Source organism: Pristis pectinata, chromosome 9, assembly GCF_009764475.1.
Source record: "Pristis pectinata isolate sPriPec2 chromosome 9, sPriPec2.1.pri, whole genome shotgun sequence".
NCBI classification, from domain to species: Eukaryota; Metazoa; Chordata; class Chondrichthyes; order Rhinopristiformes; family Pristidae; genus Pristis; species Pristis pectinata.
Window position 1 is genome coordinate 76,129,729 of NC_067413.1, and position 22,084 is coordinate 76,151,812.

Genomic DNA, 22,084 nt, shown 5'->3' on the forward strand with positions numbered 1-22,084 from the left:
GACGGCCAATCCGGAGGCGTTATAGAAACATGCAAATGAGATCCGTTGACGTGAGTGATTGAGCACGTGAACGTAGCGACGGGGCCGCGCACGCAGAGCGTGGCGCGCGTTGCAGGGGGAGAAGAGGAGGAGAAGAGCGGCGAGAACGCGCGGGGGAAGCCGGGGCTCCAACTTCTGGTGAGAGAGAAATAACACAAAGGAGTGAGTGAGTGAGGACAGGCGGCGAGCGAGAAGATTATCACAACTATAAAACACGCGTGAAGCGCCGCTGGGGAAAAGACTGTAATAAACTGCTTGGAAAAAAATAAAAAAAAATAAACCTTTTTAAATTAACGATATCTAAAAAGGCACGAGCGAAAGAAGAGTGTGGAAAAAAAGCAATTTAAATTTTTTTGTTTAAAAAAAGGAACACCAACAAAGTAAGTACGGAGAGAAAGTGTGTGAGAGTCGGCGGTTGGGTCGAGTTAGAGGAAATTGACTGTAAATAAACATGAAAGGACGGGGAGGAGGAGGTGGGGGCAGGCGGTCAGCGAGATTACTAACTACCACTACTGGAGAGAGTGCGTTGCCGCTGGCAAAAGCAGCCATTAACATTTCATTAATAGAGCAGCGCTGTCCTCATAGCCAGCAGTGAGTTTACTGTCCCCCTCTCTCTCTTTCTTGTAATAATTGAGTCTCGGTGTGCCGTCCTGTTCTGTGTGCTCTGATTGTGGGGTTAGTTTAAGTTTCTCTCTCTCTCTCTCTCTCTCTCCTCGCAGTGTATGTGTGTGTGGTTTTGGGCGCTCGTGGTTCCCACAGGTCACCGGAGTGGACTGGAATGGTTTGAACTAGTTTCTCACACACACAGACACACATACACACCGCTGCCGCCGCTGAGGGTCGGGGGGTGGGGGAAGCACTGGCCACCGAGAGGGCTGTGAGGGCCACAGACTGCGAGATAATGGGGCTTGGCAGCGCTGTGATAAGGACGGAAGAGGCTTTTAAAAATAATTCTGGTTCTTTTTGAGGAGGGTGAACTGTTCAACTTCAAGCTCAAACGGCGTGTTTAATGTTTCCGTTACTGTTTCCTTTGCTAGTCGTATTTGAGTAACAACCACCAAAGGCTGAGATTAAAAAGGCGCTTCTCTTTGTGGTCGGTTTTTCAGTCCTGGTTAGTTGTCGCTCTCTTGGACCAAGCCAGTGATTGTCTAAAGAAGAATGTGGTCTGAAAGAAGACCTCGGGTCTTTAGAACAGAATCGAGTGTGTGTTGTCGGTGAGCTGGGCTTTAGAGACACTTTGCGCTACCGTAAAGCCAAGCCAGGCGTGAAACTGTGTAGATCGACTTTTTTTCATTCATTCATTTGCACTGTGTTCGAAATAAGCCGATTGTTTCTTTTAAAATCTTAAGTGTGTGCGCGTGTGTTTGTGTATATTTCAAAACTGAGTTCAAGAGAGAACTGAAAACACGTGCATTTGTGAAAGCGTAAGGAGGAAAAAAAATCAAGGTGAAGGGGGCAATAGGGAATGTAAGGGGAGGGGTAGATCCCACACGGCACTCGAGCACTCGCACAACATTTCACCATCATCAAGGCTTAATCATCCATGTTTGTCGTTGTCTTCGGCGCAAGGACACACACATTCACACATTGTAAACCTCTTTGTTCGGGGCGGGGGGGCAAAACATGCGTGCACACTTTTTTAAAATAAAAAAACTTGCAGGTCAGCTTTCAGATTTCTTTCACCCACTGTATGTTAAATGATTTATCAAACTATTCCCATGCATTTCTCAGTAAACTAACTTTTTTTTCCATGAGGAGGATGGGAGCTCTCCAGTCGTTTGTTTGGTCAGCGTTTTCTCTCTGGACAGGCTGTACACAAAGAATCGCTCTTAACCTAAGATGGCAGCTTAATTTGACTCCGGTCATTGACAGTAATTATAAGAAAGACTGAAGCTATCCCGTCCTTTGGTTCGTCAAGCCCCCACCATCCTGGTGCATTTAAGACTGGATGATTTTTTTTGGGAGGGGGTTGGCGTCGCTTTTCTTTGTAGCGATGTATTGACCAGTGGGATTTTTGAAAAAAAACTATAACCCTTTGTTTTAAGAAAGTGACTTTGTGAACTGGAAATAATCTGTTAACGTATTGAATGAGTGGCATTCTTGGAGAAATCTACCTGCCTAACTAGCTACCGTGCAAGGCTGAAGGTGCCTCGCTTCCATCTATGGAAGTTGAAAATATTGTAATATACGAACTCTGTTTATGAAATTGAAGTGCAAATTGACTTTAATTGTAATGTTAGGTTAGTAAACTTGACCAAATGGAAGTTATTATCTGACAACTGGATGGATCCATGGGCATAAAGAATGAAGTATGAGCAGCCATTAAGTTTTGGTGGGGGATAATCAGTCTTTGGTCGTGATATGGAATGTTTATAATTTTCTATAATTTTTTTTTAGAAAACTTTATTTGAAGTTTTTTAGACCATGTCTGGATTTGAGATTAGGAAAGATTTTTTATCTTGCTCATGGCTTGTCAGGTGTCTTAAGTAATATATAGTGTAGTGATGGATGTGTGCATATTACATATGGTAGGAACCTGTATTATAAATTGCATAAGTAATCTGAAAATGATTCACTTTAAATGTTAGACCCATTACAGACTTGGAAACAGTTGAATTAAGAGTCTTGGTCAATCATGGGACATACGTGCTAGAATCATTATTAAAGGCTAATTTAGATATATTAATATATAATACAAAAGCTTTGTTGGGTTTAAATTAATATTAGTTCGTTAATCACTGCAAGGATTGCATAAATAGCAGGCAACTGACATTAGCAGTTGTGACTGCTATTTACAAGTGTCCTTAGTATTTGGAAGTATTAAGTGAACAGTGTTCATAATGTATCGGCAATCTGCATTAAAAATTTGGTTTTCAGTCATCTGGTGTGGTCTAATAGTTTGGGAGTTTTAAGATCATCTTTGTTAACTGTGTGTCAACTACGGTTAAATTAGAAAAAATTAAAATAGCATGTCAAGTTGGAAGCATGTTTTTTTAAGAAATGAATTTAATGGACAATTTCCTGAATGACACTTTGATATACCTATTCTATCTACAGTTATCATGCCAGCTATCAAAGTTAAGTACCATAGAATTGTTGCCCTGCTACAAGAGATTTGATTTCACTTTTTTTCAGTCCTTGTAAAATCTTTGTAATGCAATGTGCAAAAATCAAATGGACTAACCCTATCCCAAATACTTCAACTGTTTCCATTGAGGCTATAAGAATTAAACTGAAGTTGAAAAATTCAAGCAATGGGCAAAGCTTGTTTTAAGGAGGTATTAAGATTTTAATTTTGTACAGTAATGGATTATATTTGGGTTGATATAGTTTACTTGGATTGCATGTGACATTTTTGTTAACCAGTTTGTCTTCCAAGTTATTGATGCCTTGTTCAATATGCATCACTCTTACAGCATCAGTACTCAAAAAAAAAAATCCTGTATAATTAAGTAAATCAATGATTTTCATACTTGGGTGCCACTATCTTTTTCCTATCAGCTACCCCACCCCAAATTATTTTCTTCTTTTTGTGCTGAAGATGTCTTATTTATATAGTGCCTTTTCTGGTCATGAGTTGTCCCTGAGCTTTAAACAGCAGTGGGGTACTTTTTTATGCATAGTCAATGTTGTGATGTTGGAAGTGTCGTTTTGTACACAGCAAGCTCCCACAAATAGCCGTGTCATAACAGTGAATCTGTTTTTGTGCAGTTGGTTTGAGAGAGAATGGTTTTTCTATTGCTCTTTGCAATAGTGCTGTGGGGTACTTGTGAGCTCATGAGCCTTGGCTTAATATTTCATCTGAATAACCCTAGCCCTTTGACGTTGAAGTGTTGTTAGCCTTAGATTGGACTTGAGTAGTGTTGAGGTTTTAGTGCTGGAGTCTCTGAAGTAAGGCAGATGTGCAACTTTGAGGTGGGTGTGCTATTATGACTGATGTTTCACAAATATGAATATGGAATGATTAAGGTTTCAGTATAAAAGAACAGGATAAGGTCCTAGTCCTACTCTACCATTTTCAATCTACTCTTGTTTGATCTCCACTTCAAGGCTGCACAGGTGGAATAATAACAAGCTATATAAATAAGAGGATGGAAAGAATACATTGTGGGGGGGGGGGGGCATTGCCAGTTGAAGCATTGTCGGAGGGGGCTTGTGTAGAGCAGAGATGTTGGCATTTCTGATCTGTTTCCGTATTGTAAATTTTATGTTAAAGGGGCCTTAAAACTGGAGTATAAAGCTGCTTTATGAATCGTTCAGATTTAAGGCTTGCTTTTGAACTTCATAAAGTAATTGTGACATTTTTATGTACTTGCTGACCATGTAATCAGTTAAATTGATATGCAGAATTCAAATAAAGTTCAAGTATTGGAAAATCTTATTAATAAGTAAAGGTACTCGGGAGGTTCTTTACTGTCTTTATGATTTTAAGATTAAGTGTGAGGTATTGTTGGTTGTGCTGTGGATTCCGAAGAGTAAAAGTAGAAATAAAAGCTAAGGAATAACTAGGATTAGATTTTATCCAATATAAAATTTGCTTTGCAAATGTAGAAGGACTCCATTTATATTTATTTCTCACAAAGTAGGCCATTCAGCCCATTGAGTTTGTGCTGTCTCTAGGTTCTGAGTCCCATTTCCCCAGTTATCTTCCTGTAACCTATTCTCATTTGCATGCCCATCAACTCCCACTGATTCTCCTGACACTCACTTGCATTGTAGTAATTTACAATAGCCAATTAACTTGCCTACCAGCATGTCTTTGGTATGTGGGAAGAATCTGGAACACCTGTGTGACATCCATGCCTGTCACAGGGGAGGCTGTGAACTCCACGCGGACAAGACTCAGTCAGGATTAAGCCTAGGACACCGGAGCTCTCTGGTAGCAGCTCTAGCTGCTGCACCACTGGGCCATCCATGCATCACGGTCCTGCCCCTAGGTGTTCATTAATTCTAATTTCTGATGTGGCCTTTGGAATGACAGCTTATTTTAAACTTTTAGGATACAACTAAGATTGTATCCATCACAGAAAAAAATTGTGCTGTGATTGTGTCTCTTGAATTCTGCTTTTATCAATAATTTAGGAGATTTATGAAATTAATGAAGTAAGATGTTTATTAAAATAATTTAATGTTTTACCTTTTCAAAAAGTATATAAATATGATTTATGGTCTTCTGGTTAGGAGTTGCACAAGATTCCCTTAAAAGAAAGGACATGGAAATAGAGAATTTCAGTTAAAATTATTTGGTCTCTTAACATACAAGCATTTTCAATGGATTTACTCTCCATTTAATTTTTTACATACATCAGTAATCATTTCTGTTGTATCACAATTAAACAGTTCAGCATTATGGTTAATACTGAAACAATTAATAGAACATTTAAATGTTTCAGTCCATTGTACTGGCTGCACATTGCATCTTTGCACCAAGCAGTCTTCATGTGTGTATGTATACACCAAGTTTAGCATCTTGACACCAGTCCATGGCTGTCTATGACTTTACTAAATTTGATCTAGAAACTTTATCATGTATCTAGTGTTTCTAAGAAAATTATAACACTTGGGGAAAAAGGGAAATGATACAACAAATAGGAAGTTTCTAAAAACTTGCTTTCCTCCTCCCTCCTTGCTTATTGCAATCTATGTATAACTAACCATATTATTGTCATTCTAAGTTTCTCCATTTTTCCATCCTAGCAACATCAGGTCAGAGCATAGGTATTCTATGGCATGTGACACATCCTGACTGTCAAAGCCTTTCCACCATTGCATGGTGCAATTTAGGAGTTTGATGGAATACTAGTCTCTTTCCAGGATGAATGATGCTCTAATTATACTTGAGAAGTTCCATGCCATTCAGACCAGGTCATACTAGTCAGGTTGTTTGATACCTCATCCTCCAATTTAAATATTCATTTGCTCTGCCACTGCACTGTGGCTGCAATGAGTGCCTTGCTACAAGATGCATTACTGCAATTTGATAAGTTTTTTTTTGTTGCTCACCCAAGTCTGTGATCACTGCTGGGTAGAAAGACATATCAGTAAGAGCATGAGAAATGCACTTGATATTCTTTCATTGGCATGGAACCAAGATCAAAATTTTGGAAATTCCAACCTATACCTTCACCTTCAAGGAGGTGACTTGCTACCCTTCTTGAGAGCTATTGGGGATGAACAATAACTGCAGGCCACGTCTGCCATGCTTGCATCATTTGAATGCACCAAGAGCACCTTGCATTATACAAATGCCTATTGCATCCAGTTTAATGTTGCTGCTGTTGGTCTTAATCCCACGGGTGCCATTGTGTTGTATGGTTGATGACTAAGTCCTGAACGTGGAAGAATTGTCTTTATCCTGCACAATGCCAACTCAAACTTAATCAACTTCCACAATTTTGGCTGGTCCTTCTGATTTGAATTTGACTGTACACGCTTCAAGTCCTGTTAAACTTTGAATCTCAAATATTACCAAGTCTATGCTCTTTCTTGTTTGCATTCATCTCTCAACATTTTGACACATGCAATTTATGCATAATTGTATAATAATAATCTGCATTATTACAATTTTTCTCAAAAAAGCCTTCCAGGAGCATGTCTCATTAAGAATTTTGCCAGATCCCTTTCAATGCAATTTTAATATTGTCCCTTTTCACAAAGTCACTATGTACTATTCTTTGACTGACTTCCCCCTTTTCATTTTGCTCTTTTTTTTCGCTGTAGCACTTTTGGCTGTTACAACTTTGCCCATTCAAGCTTTTTCTAAATTCCAAGTTCTTGATTTCCTATTCCTTCTGTAGCATTTTATTAAGACAGCAGTTGTGGCTCATTTGTAGACATTCTTGCCTCTTCGAGTCCATTTTTTGAGTTCAATCTGTGCTTCAAAGATGTGAGCAAAAATGCTAGTAATATTGGGTTGGCAATGCAGATTTTTAGCTGAGATGTGAAACCAAAGCCCCATCTGCTTTCTCAGGTGGATGTAAATGATCCCAAGGCACTATATTGAAGAGCAGGAAGTTGTCCTCTGTATCCTAGCCAATAATTATCCCTCAATCAACATCACTAAAATAGATTGTCTTGTCATTATCACATTGCTGTTTGCTGGAGCTTGCTGTTCACACATTGGTTGTCGTGTTTCCTTGATTACAACAATGATTGTGCTTCATTGGTAATGAAATACTTTGGGTGTCCTGTGGTTGTGAAAGGTGCTGTATAAATTGAAGATGTTCTTTATCTTCTGAACCTACCTGTTCTTGCTTTTGGTTACCACCCTTAATCTTTTCGTTTCTACTTTCTACCATTGACTTTTCAGAACCTGTGATGGACTTGGTAATTTTTATTTTAGATGCAATTTATAAAAGTAAATTGTTTTGGATAATTTAAAAGGGGGTTAGCTTATTTTGGAGATTATTTGTAATTTTTTTATTATTGGTAAAAGTGTGTATAGGTATTAATGCAGAATTAAGATTTGTGCAGTGTAATTCTGGTACCAGTGCATTTGTGTGTACGGTATTTAGTTTTTTGGTACATTGATCTTCAGTTTGTTTGGAGCTTGAAATTGAATATAAAATAACCAGACTTGATATTAGAACTTACTGGGATTTCTAGTGTGCTCCTAAAGGTAGCATTGATATTTAACAGGGCGATATAACCACGTGGGTGATGGCCTCTTGTCTCAAATTCATCTTGTCTGACCCTCTGAATAGGAGCATATTTAATCCCTTGCTCCTTTTCAGCCAATCAATGAGAAGATTGCTGATCTGTGATGTAACTATTACCATTCTCTGATTTTTAAAAATTATCAATCGACTTATGGGAAGGAGACTTCCAAATTGTATTTGGAGCTCTATTGTGTGCATATGTTCAATAATTTGCCCTCATGGGTTGGGTTTTAAATTTAGTTAAGTTTACTGAAGGCTTTCTGGAAGCCCATGTGTATATATGTGTGTGTGTGTGTGTGTATGTATATATATATATATATAAAAAAATAAAAACATCCATAGACTTTCTCCTACCCATTTATTTTTTTAGTCATCTCTTTGAAAACTTCATTTAGTAAGGAATGACCAACACTATAAATCCATGCTGGCTCTGATCAACTGAAAATCAAGATGTTCGGTAATGCTGTGTTAATTATAGACTATTAATTCATCAATGATGTTTTCCCTTTTCACCTTTCTTAACAATGGATTTTCTAATCTGAATTGACTAGTTATTTTGGAAATTTGCATTTGGAAGGTTCTTAACCACCTTAAAAAGCTGGGATGAAAATCTGTCCTAAGGAATAGCTACTCTTTAATGCTGTTTTTTACTTTGATGGATCACTGTCCCTGTTTCAACATTTTTCAATGACTGTGGTGCTGTCCTCTTCCTTTGCTGTAAGTGATGATGCAAAGCAATTATTTCAATATTTTTATTTCCTTATTTCATTTACAGTATTACTAATCCTTTATTACAGGTACAAAGTGTACCACCCCTTTGGTAAAATTTTGGCTTTTGAGTTTTGCAAGTTTCTTTCCACAGCCATTTTTTGTAACCCTTGGTCTCCATTTTGATTCCTTTTTGTATTTTCCCCAATCATCAGTATTTGTTCCTGTTTTTGCCTTGTTTTCTCTCATTTTTACCTCTTCAATTATAGCTTGTAGTGCACCTCACTTTTGCCAAAAACTAGTTCTGAGTTGACTGGTGTTTTTGCCTATAAGCAAATATGCTGGTTTCTATCCTATGAAGTTGCCCACACTTAAATATTGAATCTTTGTAAAGATTTTGAGATTATTTTGAATAAATGTTCATTTTGTTTCTATTAGAGAAACATTGTGTACTGTTGAGGGTAAACAAAATATGGTTCATTCACATATGAAATCTAATGTGACTAGTTCTCTTGCAGATTCTGGGACACATTGTTGCAGAAAACTGCAGTCATTAACTCCTGAAATTCATTTCTTTCAGAGATAAGTTGGCCTGCTTATCTCGAATAAACTACCCTTTGCTTTGCACTTGTCTAATTTCTGGATCCAATCTGCCACTTCACATCTACTACCAAGGAGGCGTAAACACAACTCCCACTATATACTCTGACAAAATATTATTGTCTGTTTCTTAATTCTGCCCATGAAGTCTTTATTTCCTGTATGCTTCTTGAAAAATCTGCTGTCATTGTAGAAGTAATTTAAGTCTTAATAACCAATGCTACTCTTTCCCTCACCCCCAGCCATTTGCCTTTCTAAATCCCAGGGCATTATAACCTGGGTTCCAATCATAACCAGCTTGCTCTCAGGTCTCAGTGAGATAACTGCTAGGACACTGTCTCAGTTGAATTTATGCTCGCAATCCAATCAGTTTTGTTGCTTGTATTTTGTGCACCAGATAAGCATCCTTTACACATTCTCCAATTGGCCTTTCTGTCCTGATTATTTACTCGGATATCTTGTTTCTCTCACCTGGTTTTTGTTACTTTCCATCCTCGAGTTTTTCCTCAAATTGTAGTTGAAGCAAACTTTCTGAAAATAAGCATATTCTTTTCCCCTTTTCATTTGTTCAATAATACTGTCTTTCCACTTGATCTGAGTTCCTGTTCTCACCACTCCACCACCCAACCCATTGTGGTACTCTGAACCATTAAAGCCATTGCAATTACCCTGTTTTTCCATTCCAATGGGACTGGGAGATGTTTCTGCAGATCCTTGCATTTGACTGAATTGTCCTTGGTCTACTTGTCAGTCATGTGAATTCCATTGTGATCCTGAAACCTTCTGCAAGCTGTTACCAAAGTCTTGGGCAAACTCTGCAATTTGGAGAAACCTTGATAGAAGTGATTCCGGCTTAACAAATTTATTGAAAGATTCAAGACTGCCATTAATAAAACTGGAGGCAGGTACCCAACTGGAGGTTGGGTTGGGCTGCAATTTGCCCTTTATGATGTAGAATATAAGATCAGAAAGGCCATGCTAGAATTGTAATTATACTGTGACTAGATAAATGTTTATAATTCTGCACACATTACAGGAAGAGCTAGAGGGGGTGGAGAGAAGTAGTACGAAGACCCTGCCAGAGTTGCAGAATTTTAATTAGGAGGAAGGATTAACTCGATGTTTTGTTTCCTTTGGAACGGTTTCCTTTTGCTGAGAGGTCAGTAAATTCGGGAGAATATATTTGATGTGCGTGGTGGAAGGATCAGAACAGGTGCTTTACACCCAAAGTGTGATGGAGTCTGGAACATATTGCTTCCTTCACTAGTTAAACTAAAAATCTTCATCAGATTTGAGTACCTGGATGATGTGCAGTAGAAAAGAGCTGGGGAGTAGGATATGTCTAACAAACTTCTAAGTTTTTATGATTAATCTTAATTAAACCACTAAGCATTGAAACACTGGGAAGTTTAAATGCTTGTAGCTTAAACAAACCTGCTGACTGTGCACTGAATTCCCTCTTTGACCAAATGCCTGACTGCTAGTGGTAAGCAGTTTGAGTTAGCAGTTAATGAACTTGTGTTTTGCTTCATACTTTTTAATTATTTGCCTCCAAATTATTGGGTGGTGATCTAAAGTAAGAATTGGCTTCATTTTATTACTCTAACATGGACTGACTCAAAATATGATCTTCCTTGATCTTGGGTGAAGAATTGTGTACCTAGTTACATGAAAACATGGCTATGAAGCAGCAGGAATATTTGGCTTAATGGAAATAAAATCTGAAAATGCTGGAAATACTCAGTAAGCCAGGCTGCATCTCTGGGGAAAATAGTTGCATTTCAGTTTGAAGACCCTTTATCAGATCTAAATGGCTTAATTGATGTTGACCCCTATTGCACCCTCTTACACCTGCAGATCTACAGCAAATCTCAGTAGTTCCTGATTTTTGGTGTTTATCTATGCAAGAGTTAATTATGCAATTGACATGTTTGAATATTGAATCTTTCTGGGTTCAAGTTGTAGTAAAATACTACATTTGTAGGCATGGCAGGGCATGTAAAAAGCATTAAAGGTAATCTTTTGCTTGAATTTTAATAGAAATATGGAGCAAAAACAGTTTCTAGAACATCTGCTGCAGAGAGGGACAAAGTTGGAATATCATTAATTGCCAAAAAAATCAACCTCTAGTGTTTCTGCTACCAGAAGGTTAGTTATGGAAAACAAGCCATTACCAAGTTTACATTCAGGTGTATGACACTACAGCACAAATTTGCCACGAAGTATGAATTGATTGCTATTGCATTAATTTAGAAAGTGCTGATCATGACATTTTGAAGGGAGGTTAGATCTAAATTTACTTGAGTGGGACAGTCATTTTGGTAAAATTTCTTTCTTGAGGGTTAAAGCTATGGAATTTGCATCTGAATGTGTATACTGGATTTACTACCCTGAAGGTGGCAGTATAAATAGACATATTGTGCTGATTTTCACAATGCCTGTTTGGGTTCTCTGGAATAAAAAGACCTACAAAACCCATTAAAATGGTTGGCAAGAGCTAGATGTGTATTCATCTCCATTTTTCCTTCACTTTCTCCATTCCTGATTTTCTTCCTAAAGGTGTTGAGTTTTACTGGATTAAGGCCTTCAGTTGCTAGCTTTCGAAGGATGAAGTGCCTAAGTTTTCTGCTATTTCTTCATTGTTTAACCATGATGTCAAAGATTAGCCTTGTAGCTTTTGTTTGAACTGTCTTTAAATTGTCTTAACACCAGAGGAGAGGAATGAGGGAAAACTAGAGATGAACACAGTTCTTGCCAAACATTTTAGTGTGCTATGTACATCTTCATTGTTAAAGAAAAACCCCAAATGCAATGTAAATATCAGCATAATATGTCCATTTATACTGCCACCTTCAGGGTAGTAAATCCATTATGCATATTCAAATGCAAATTTCAAAACTTCAACCTTCAAGAGCATGAAATGCCACAAAACGACTGTCCCCTCCAAAGAAAAAGTCTAATCTTCCTAAAATGTTAAATAAGGCCAGAACACTCCTAAAACAAAATCCATGCAAAAAAACACTAGTAGTACTTCAGAGTAAACTGAGACTGGAAAGGGGGTCATAGGTTCAAGCTGGTGAAATTTCAGACTGATGTATCAAAGTTCTTGCAACAGGAGACTAACATTTGGAATGGACATTTTTGTAGTTGAGGGAAAAATTGAAAAACATTTGTGAGAATTGAATCCTATAGAGGTGAAGAACAGTAAGGATTTCTGGTTAGTTGGTGTAATGTGAGCTGAAAGTCCCCATTGTAATCTTCAATTTAAAAATATTAAGTATTTCCTTCATGCAGTTTAATGTGGCAAACTTTTTGTATATTAAAGGGTACTTGATCTCACAATCAGTAGGGAATATCCAGTTTGAAATGGTTTTTTTCTATGTAGATAAAATCATTAATTCTTTGGATGTAGGAGTCAGTATTTCCTTTTAATTATCATACCTTTTCTTCATTATCTTCTGTCTCCCAAATATAGTGACTTTACCTATACTAAGAATTATGTGACTGGTATTATTACTCATTTCTCTCTGTCTTCTCCCTCCCAGGACAGTTAGACATACTAGAGTATGGTTACACAAACATTTGCCAGATGAGCAATATTTTAAAATGTAGTAATTTACATTTAAACAACATGCCATTGGGCACCACTGAAACTAGTTTAGAGGGACCTAGATGCCTTTGTACATGAATCACTGGAAGTTAATGTGCAGGTATAACAATGAGTTAGGAAAACAAATGGGCTATTGGCCTCCACTGAATGCAAGAGCAGAGCCATCTTGCTCCATTTATACAGAGCCCTATTGAGGCTGTATCTGGGTATTGTATATAGCACTGGTCTTGCTACTGAAAGAAGGATATGCTTGCAGTATAACCCTTTCACCTCTGTCTTTCTGCCTATGAAAATTTACCAGATTGATTGCATTTGTTGGCATTTGTATCTTTTGAGAGATTAAAGAGAGTGGGCCTATACTGTCTTGAGTTTAGAAGAATGAGAGAATCTCATTGAAACGTACAAATTTCTTGAGATTTGACAGAATAGATAAAGAAATGATGTTTCCCCTGCCTGGGGTGTTTGGAAACAGGAGTTCCAGAAATAAGGGGTCAGCCATTTAGGATAAAGATGAGAAGAAATTTCTTCACCTGGTGATTATTGAAACTTGGGAATTCTTTACCCAAGAGGGCTGTGGAAGCTCAGTTGCTGAGTATACTCAAGACTGATATGTTTTGAAATGTTCAGGGAATGGAGAGAAATTTGGTTAGTGCAGCAAAGTGGAAGAACAGCCATGACATTATTGATCATGAGTGTCCAAATGGCTTACCTCTGCCCATTCTTGTATTGTGCATTATATCTAGATGGTCAAAATTTGTAATGCTGGCTGACTTTAACATTCTCTTTTTATGTACAGACACTCAAAATCTAGCATTGCTGTTCTACATTTGCATTCGAGTACCAGCTAGCAATGCAGATGTAGGTTGGATCCTAAATATTTTTGAGTAATCAAGAGGTTCAGAATTTAATTTTCTTTGTGGCAGTTGGAGAATACTCGTTTTGTACTGTATTTTAGATTGCTTGACTAAATGATGGATAACTGTATGGAGGTCCTCATGCTGGGCTCCACTGTCATTGAGGATTATTAATGTCCATATGATAGAAGAACTGGGATAATCTAAAGTGACTCCTGTGGTTGTGTAGTGCTTTATCAGCATTGTGCTGAAGTTGTAAGCCAATACAGATTGTTTTTATTTATAAGTCACTGGGTATTGCTGGTGACGTCAGTATTGTGTCGTTGTTGTCAGTGGTGAGCTACCACCTTGAACTAGCATGGTCCTGACGGTGAAGGTGCTCCCTCAAAGCCATTGACTCCAGCAACAAAGGAATGGTGATTTATTTCCAGGTCAGAATTGTGCACGACTTCATGTATTTAAGGCTGAACCCATAACGATCTTGCCTGAGAGTTCTCTGCTGATAATGGCCCATACTGAAGCAAGAAAATTCCTCTGCCTTTTGATGTTCCATTTTTGGTTTTAGCAGAAAGCCACCAAAGCATCATCTGTCGGTTCAGATTGATATTTTTTTAAAAAATCACTTGTGCAAAGAAGCATAACCTGCATCCTAAACCAGTGCTCCCAAAACAATGACGTCCATAAATCTCATTGGTTGTCAAACTTACATTTTTTTTAAATGTTGCTGCAATTTCCCACAAGTTGGCCATTGCATTTTTCAATTAATTGTTTGGCTGTGAAAGTGCTTTGGAAGGTCCTAAGCACATGAAGAACATCATGTAAATAACTTTAACCCTCTTTCTGCTTCCAATTTACAAACAGCTTCTTCTCTCCTTTTGCCCTCCCTTGTTCTTCCATCTTGAACTTAACCTCTTCACTAATGGGTAGGTCTATTTCAAGCAGCATTTCTTTATTTGTGGTGTCAGTACACAAACCAATCCTTCTGCTGTATGTCCGTTAGATTACATTTTGGTTTCTGTCACCAGTTTTGTTTTGTAACTTGTCGGCTGGAATCGACTCTCATCGATAGAACTAGCTAGATGCAGTGGTGACTTTCCACTCCTGTGGTACATTGTACCCTCTATTGACGTTAACTCTGCATTAAGTGTGTGCTTGCTTAAGCTGTTTTAAGTGGAATTCATTGTCATAACTTGTTGAATTTACACAAGAATAGGGCAGCACAGAGGTGCAGCAGGATATGCTGTTGTGTGGTTTCATTCTTGAGCTCCGGTGTTGTCAGCTTGGAGTTTGTATTCTCCCTGCAACTTTGTAGGTTACTGTGGGCCCACCTCCCCCCCCCCCCCCCCCCCCCCCGCCCAGGTGTGCTGGTTTACTTCTACATGCTGAAGATATGCTGGTTGGTGGGTTAATTAGCTACTGTAAAAATTATCCATAATAGCTGGTAGGTTTTGGTTTATTTATTATTGTCACAAGTGAAAAACTTGCTTTGCATACCGATCATACAGGTCAATTCATTACACAGTGCAGTTACATTGGGTTAGTACAGAGTGCCTTGAGGTAGTACAGGTAAAAACGATAACAGTACAGAGTAAAGTGTCACAGCTACAGAGAGTGCAGTGCAATAAGGTGCAAGGTCACAAGAAATTTGTAGGAATAAGGGAAAGATTTGGGGAATCTCCATTCTATTTGGAATGAAGGAAGCTGAGGGAAAACTTGAGTTGCACACACTTGAGGTGTCTGTCACTTGGGGTGATCAAAGCTAGGGAAGCATAGATTTTAAAGTAATATGATTAGAGGGAGAATGTTTTCATACAGAGGGTTGTCCAGTTTTGGAACTCGAACCTAATGGGGGTAAAGCCAGAAACCCCCCCTCGTGTTTGAATAGTACTTGGAGCTACAATTGGAGATCGAATGTTAGAAGTGGGATTTGACTCGGTAATTCATTTCTCCATAAGCAAACATGATGGACTGATTTGTTTTCTGTTGTATTTTTGATTCTAAAAGCTATGAGTGACTAATTCTATAATGAGGAACTAGTCAATGATATTACTTTTTCATCTAGCTTTGTGTAGTTGCTGGAAAACTGCTGTCTCTTGAACAACAAAAGATGTAAAGGAAGTGTATTAAACCTTTGTAGAATCATAATTTTTCTAAAATAAATTCTGCTTTCTCTTTGTGATATTTTACTTTGCCTCTCAGCAGCTGAGTTGAGGCCAGGCAAGCTCCTCTATAGCTTCCACCAAAATCAATCTGCACTTGTTGCCAGGTGTTCAAGAGCAGCATTTGTCCATTCTGTCCTTGCTACCACCATCCAATTAGTTCCACTTTGAACCTTGTGTTTGAAATGCTTGACTTCGGCTCCAATGATGTAGTTTAGATGCTGCAGTTCAATTGAATTCTAGTCTCCATTCCCACCTATGGTGCAGGATGATGGTTCAACATCCTTTTTCAGTAATTGAAGGCCGTGGCATTTTATTATTTTCATTTTCCAAATATTAAGCATTTGAAATACCAAGTTTGGTCTTAGTGGCATGGCTATGCATTGGAAGGTTTATCTGGACTTCCCCTTGAAGGTGAATTCCTACTATTACGTTTTGGGGGCAGGACCTAAGTGGAAGCGATGACCAAGCAATTCTCAGGGACAGGGAATGTCCAAATTACTGGTTAGTCTGTGCTTGCATATGATGGGGATGAACAAATATTTCCATATGACATGGGCTATTCAGCCTGTCAGATCTATGCTGGGTCTCAGAGCAATCCCATTCTGCCCCCCCCCCCCCCCCCACCTTATTTTCCATTAACATTGAATGTGCCTGTTAATGCCCCCCATTCTCCCACCATCCATGCACACGGGGTATTTTACAGTAACCGATTAACCCTCCAACCAATGCGTCTTCGAGATGTGGCAGGAAACCAGAGCACCTGGGGGAAGCCCTCGCGATCAAAGAGAATGTGTGGCACCGGAGGTTGGAATCAAACGAGTCGCTGGAGCTATGAAGCATCAGCACCGCTCTCTGTACCATGGTTGCCCATTCTTTGCTCTTTCTAGTAGCAGACCCTCCACTAACAAAATCGGTTACCTTTGTGCTGACCACAGATCAAAAACTTTTTCACAAAACTGGAGGGATGGTAAATAATCGTCTGTCCAACCTTCTGGAACATGGGGGAAGGAGTCAGAGTGTGGGAACTGCCTCATCCATGCTGACTATCAAACACCCAATAACCCTCCCACATTTCCATCAGCTCCCCCTGATACCACCATTCACCAGGACCAATTTGCAGCAGCCAATTAACCTACCAATTAGCTTGAGAGGAAAAGGGTGCGCTTGCATGCATTCATTTGGTGAGCATGCAAACTCCACACAGACAGTGCCCGAGGTCAGGATTCAACCCTTGTTGCTGGAGCTGAGAGGGGAAAGATTTAAAAGGAACCTGAGGGGCAACTTCATTCAGCGGGTGATGCAGAAATGGAATGAGCTTGATGCTTAAAAGGCATAGATAGAAAGGTTTAGAGGGATATGGGCCAAACACAGGCAAATGGGACTAGCTTAGATGGGCATCTTGGTCAGCATGGGCGAGTTAGGCTGAAGGGCCTTTTTCCGTGGTGTAGGACTTTATGACCGTACTAGCTGTACCACCCTTTTGTGCACATTGTATACTAATGCTGAAAGTGCAGAGAGAAAAATGGAAATTTGGTAGGAAGATAATTGGGTCAGAAGCACTTAATTATCAAAGAACTCTGCTTTATTCTAATAGATTAGAACAAAAAGGTATTTTCTCATATGTATGAAAAAGACTTTTGCTGACACTTGAGGTTTGCTTTTTGTGTTGGTAAAGCTGCTCAATCTCTTTCTGTATCCATCTGTTTTGCCCTATTTTATTTGTAATTTTGTTGTACCCATGTGTATTGCTTCATTTGTTTCAAAGCAGTGTATGTTTTATTGCATATTAATTGCCATCAACAAACAGGAAGGGGGAAAACTTTTACTTTTATGAATTTGGAATAAAATGAAATTGATATTAGTGTAAAGTGAAGCCAGATCTATGACAGTTTACTGCCAAAATTCATATTGCTACCCCTGCACTTCTTGCAAATACTGTAGATTCAAGTGGTATTAATTCTCTGACAATGCTTGATGCTGCTACTTGCAATATTTAACATGACCAAATTAACCTGAAAAATTCATTCCGGTGGTATACTACTTCACATGCATTTGAGCAAGTATAACAATGTCAATTTCTGGTAGTACATCACAAACTTGTCTTTTTTTTTACAGAATTGCTTGTCAAGTTGATATTGTTTGTCAGTTAACTTTAAACGTTGCTGTCTTCAGTTCCTGCATGCAATCTTTTTGACGTGGAAAGTGCAAAAGAACGTTTAAAACTTGACTGTTGGAGTAATGGACAGATTTCTTAAATTTCTGAGGAAATTGTACAAAATCTAATTTTATTTTTTAAATGCTTTCACATTGTCAATTCTGGCATCTAATTTGTTGAAAAAAAACTTGGGTTTCCTACTTGAAGTCTGTCTAGTCCTTGGCTCAATAATTTATCCATTAATAATATAATGTACTTGAGTTCCTACATGCCTATGTATTACTTAACCAAAATTAAGCTATTACTTCAAAGTTGTACCTTAAAATGAAAATGCCTAAATCAATATGAATACTATAGAAATAAGAACAGATGATACTGACCTGTTGAGTGTCTCCATTTTCTGTTTTTTATTTTGGATTTCCAATATCTGCAGATTGTTGGTTGGCATACTATAGAATTTGTCCTTGGCACATCTGCTATTCTTGTGTACATTCAACATTGCTTTTAACTGTTGACCCTGAACACTGCCTTTGCAAATAGTCAATTTTTTTTAACTGGAGTTAAATAAGCATACTCAAATATTCTAGAAGATATGTTGTTTCATTTGAAAGTTTGCAAAAATGGATAAATACAAAGCAAGAAACTTAATATTGGTGCAGTCCTATCCCTTTAAACAGGAGATAATAGTATTTAGGAATTTTATTTTGCAATGTCTGTTATAAAATCTGTTAAATCCATGTATTTAATGCATTGTGCAATTTTAGAAGCGCAAACTGCGGGTGCTGAAAATCTGAAATAAAACCAGTGTTGGAGATGGTCAGCAGGTTAGACAGCATCAGTAGAGAGAAATAAAGTTAACGTTTCAGGTTGATGACCTATCATTGACCTGAAATGCTGAGTTCTTTCAGCATTTTTGTTTTAACAGGGTTTGGTACCTTTAGGAAAAAATACTTGAGGTGGAAGAGAAGGAAATGAAGCAGCAACCCACTGTTGCGCTATGAATAAAATTTAAGTACAGACTGATTTTTTTTTTAATAGCAGTTTTAGCATGCAAAATATAGATCAATCGCAATTGGAGCAGAAGGAAATAACTGCGCAACCGGAATGATGTTGCTATTATTCTCTTCAAAATTTTGCAGGTACTTAAACATTGTACCACTGCATTCTAAGTTAGTGAGCTTGTAATCCAGACCAGGACTTGTGGTCTGGAAATAGATTAAATCCTATTCATGGGGGCTGAATTTAAATTGAGTTAAATTGGAACAAAAAAATGATAATGTTGACCGTGAAGCTGTATTGTCTTCAAAAATGCATCCTGTTCAAGTAGGGTTGGCAGAGGGGAACATTTTGTGGAAAATGTCTAGGAAAATTGGTGATCTTGTCTGCAAACTCAGGTGACAGCCAGTACTTTGCACCTGAGTTGAAAACTAAGCTCTATTGCATATGAAAGGAAAATTTGAAACCTTTGCAGATTGACTGAATTTGGGAAGGAAATTTGACCTTGTATCTGCTAGTCTCAATGTGACTCTAGACCCTCAGAAATGTGATTGACACTTACCTGCCCTGACAAATTGCTGAGGCTGTTTTGGAATTGGTAATAAATGTTAGCTTTGCCGGTGACACCCACCACCCATAAATTAAAAAAACATTTAGACAAGGGTTATCAGAACCTTTGCTTAAGCATGGTCTTCCTGCCAATAGGATTGGTTGAACCAGTCACCTGTACTTGATCAGCATTTCTCCTTGCACCAATCTAAACTCAGTTGTTGGACCTGTCACATAGCTGATGCTGCCTAATATACTATCTTATTACTGACTATTGGCCTCCAGTGAGTTCCATGATTCTATTAGTAATGGCTGCAGGTGTCAAAAGCTGTTTTGAGCCTATCTGTTTAAACCACTCAAATAATCTCACATTAGTGTGGGAGGTGATTGTTCCTTTATCACCTGCTATTGAGGCAACACTTTGGGGAAACAGGTTGCTCTGTCAGGCTTGTAGCAAATTTAGACTTGCTGCAGGGTATAGAAGAGAGTTGTGAGCCCCACATCATGATGGCACACCTGTTGAAGTAAATAACTGGTAAATGCTTCTGAAGAAACCTGAAGTGGTAAGGAGAGATGCAGTCTGCATTGTTTAAACTGGAGTCATGGTCATCTTCTAGTTTTATCATCAGCCTCGTAATTCCTTCTCGCAGGAACTAACCCTGAATTTGCTCTTGTCAGTCAATTGGATTATGGTTGATCTCTCAACTCTATATACCTGCCATGGTTCAATAATACTTACTAATCTTGCTGAATAATACTCTTATCTAAGTGTGATGTCCAAGGGTTTGTTCATTGGTGGCAACGCGGAAAGAATGTTCATGATTTATTCTACCACCGGAGTGAAAAACTGTTCCTAGCATCACCACTAAATTTTATGTCTGAACACAAGTATAGATGGATCTAATCAGAAGTTTGTATAAGTAGCATAACTTGCTGTCTTGGATACAAAATTAATAATTGACCTTGTAATTATTGCTATTGTAAAATTCTAAGCCTCTACCACCTTTATGTAAAAGTATTTCCAAGCTTCACACCCCAAGGGCATGCCTTTCTGTCTATGCCAACAGTTCCCTTTTAATACCTTGACATTCATAATTTGTTTAATCTCTCCTTCCTCAATTTAATCCCTTGAGTCCAGGAGTCTCTAATAAATTTGTATTGCATTCCTTCCAAAGGCCAGTATGTCCTTGAGTGTGGTGCCCAAAACTCATCACTAAGCAGGTAGTCCAACCTAGGTTTTGCATTGCTGTAGCATAACTATGATCACTGCCCTTTGTCTTCATTTTTTTTGGTACCCATCCATGAAATTTTCATCTACGTTCAATCCCAAGTCTCCTTTTCCTCCCATTTAGGAAACACAGAGTTCCACAGTAGATAACTTCATGTTTATAATCAGTGAGAATTTGAGGGACCAATGCAAATTCATGGAAACCACTATTTGTCATATTCTGAATACTCAAGTCCCTGCCCATTTCCTGCCACTCAGCTAATTTCCTAAACAAGTCAATAATTTATCATAATTAGAAATGGCTTTAACTTAAATTAGTCTCTTATGAGGAACTTTATGAAATGTATTTTGGAATTCCTTTGAAATAGCTCCATAAACATTCATTGTTCTGCCACTGTCCAGCAATTTAGACAGTTCTTAAGAATTTAATTAGTTTTATGTATGACCTACCCTCTCCAAAACCGTACTGGGTGTTTCTGATTGGTTGAAAATAGTTAACGGTGTTCATTCATATCACCCACAATTATAAGGCCTTACTATGTACCTGACAACAGATGTTAGGCTAACCAATCAATTTCCCTTGCTTTCTTTTCCCTTCTATACTCAAGAGAATGGATCAAAATAGTGCAATGGCAGACACATTGAATAATTACTTTGCACCTGTGTTCTCAGTAGAGAAAAAAGAATGACTGGCAGCCCAAAGAATGTACAACAGAATAAGGGGCAAAACTAATGTTTGTGGAATAAATGTCATGTTCCCATGGTTTCTATCCCAGGATTTTAAAGGTTGCTGATGAGAACATTACTGGTCACCACTCTGATGTTCTAAAGTTCTTGATTTGCCTTTACAGTGGAAAAAGTGCATGTAACTTCAGTTTAAGAAAGAATTTTATTTTTTTGAATAAATATTGCCTTGCCAGCATGACTGAATTCTTTGAAGAAGTGACCAAGAGGATTGAAGGCAGGACAGTAGATGCAGTTTACATGGACTTTAGCATGGTCTTTGATAAAGTCCCACATGGTAGACTGGTCTGGAACGTTAGAGCGCATGGGGTCCAGGGTGGTCTAGCCAATTGCATACAAAATTGGATTGGTGGTAGGTGGCAGTGGAGGTTGCTTTTCAGATTGGAGGCCTGTAACCAGTGGTATGCCACAGGGATTAGTGCTAGGTTCCAACTGTTGTTCCTTATCTATATTAACAACTTGGATGAGAGTGTAGTCAGTAAGTTGCAGGTGACACTAAAATTGATGGTATAGTGGACGGTGAAGAAAGTTAAGATTATGACAGGATCTAGATTAACTGGGGGTGTGGGCCAAGGAATGGTAGATGGAATTTCACTTGGACAAATGTGAAGTAATGTATTTTGGTAAATTAAACCAGGGCAGAACTTGCACAATAAATGGAAGGGTACTGGAGTGAGTTGTGGAACAGAAAGACCTATGGGTACAACTACATAGTGACCTGAAAATGGCATCATGGGTAAACGGTGGTGAAGAAGCCTTTTGGCATGCTTTGCATTCATTG

The 22,084-nt window shown here is 38.3% G+C and overlaps 1 protein-coding gene across 1 annotated transcript in view; it reads left to right on the forward strand.

Moving 5' to 3' along the window:
• The first annotated feature begins 108 nt into the window (after nucleotides 1-108).
• The window catches only part of chd7 (chromodomain helicase DNA binding protein 7), a 187,084-nt gene continuing 165,108 nt past the window's right edge, over nucleotides 109-22,084 (forward strand). The window contains 1 exon segment of the mRNA XM_052022851.1: nucleotides 109-177. The gene's annotated coding sequence lies outside the window, so the exon portion shown is untranslated.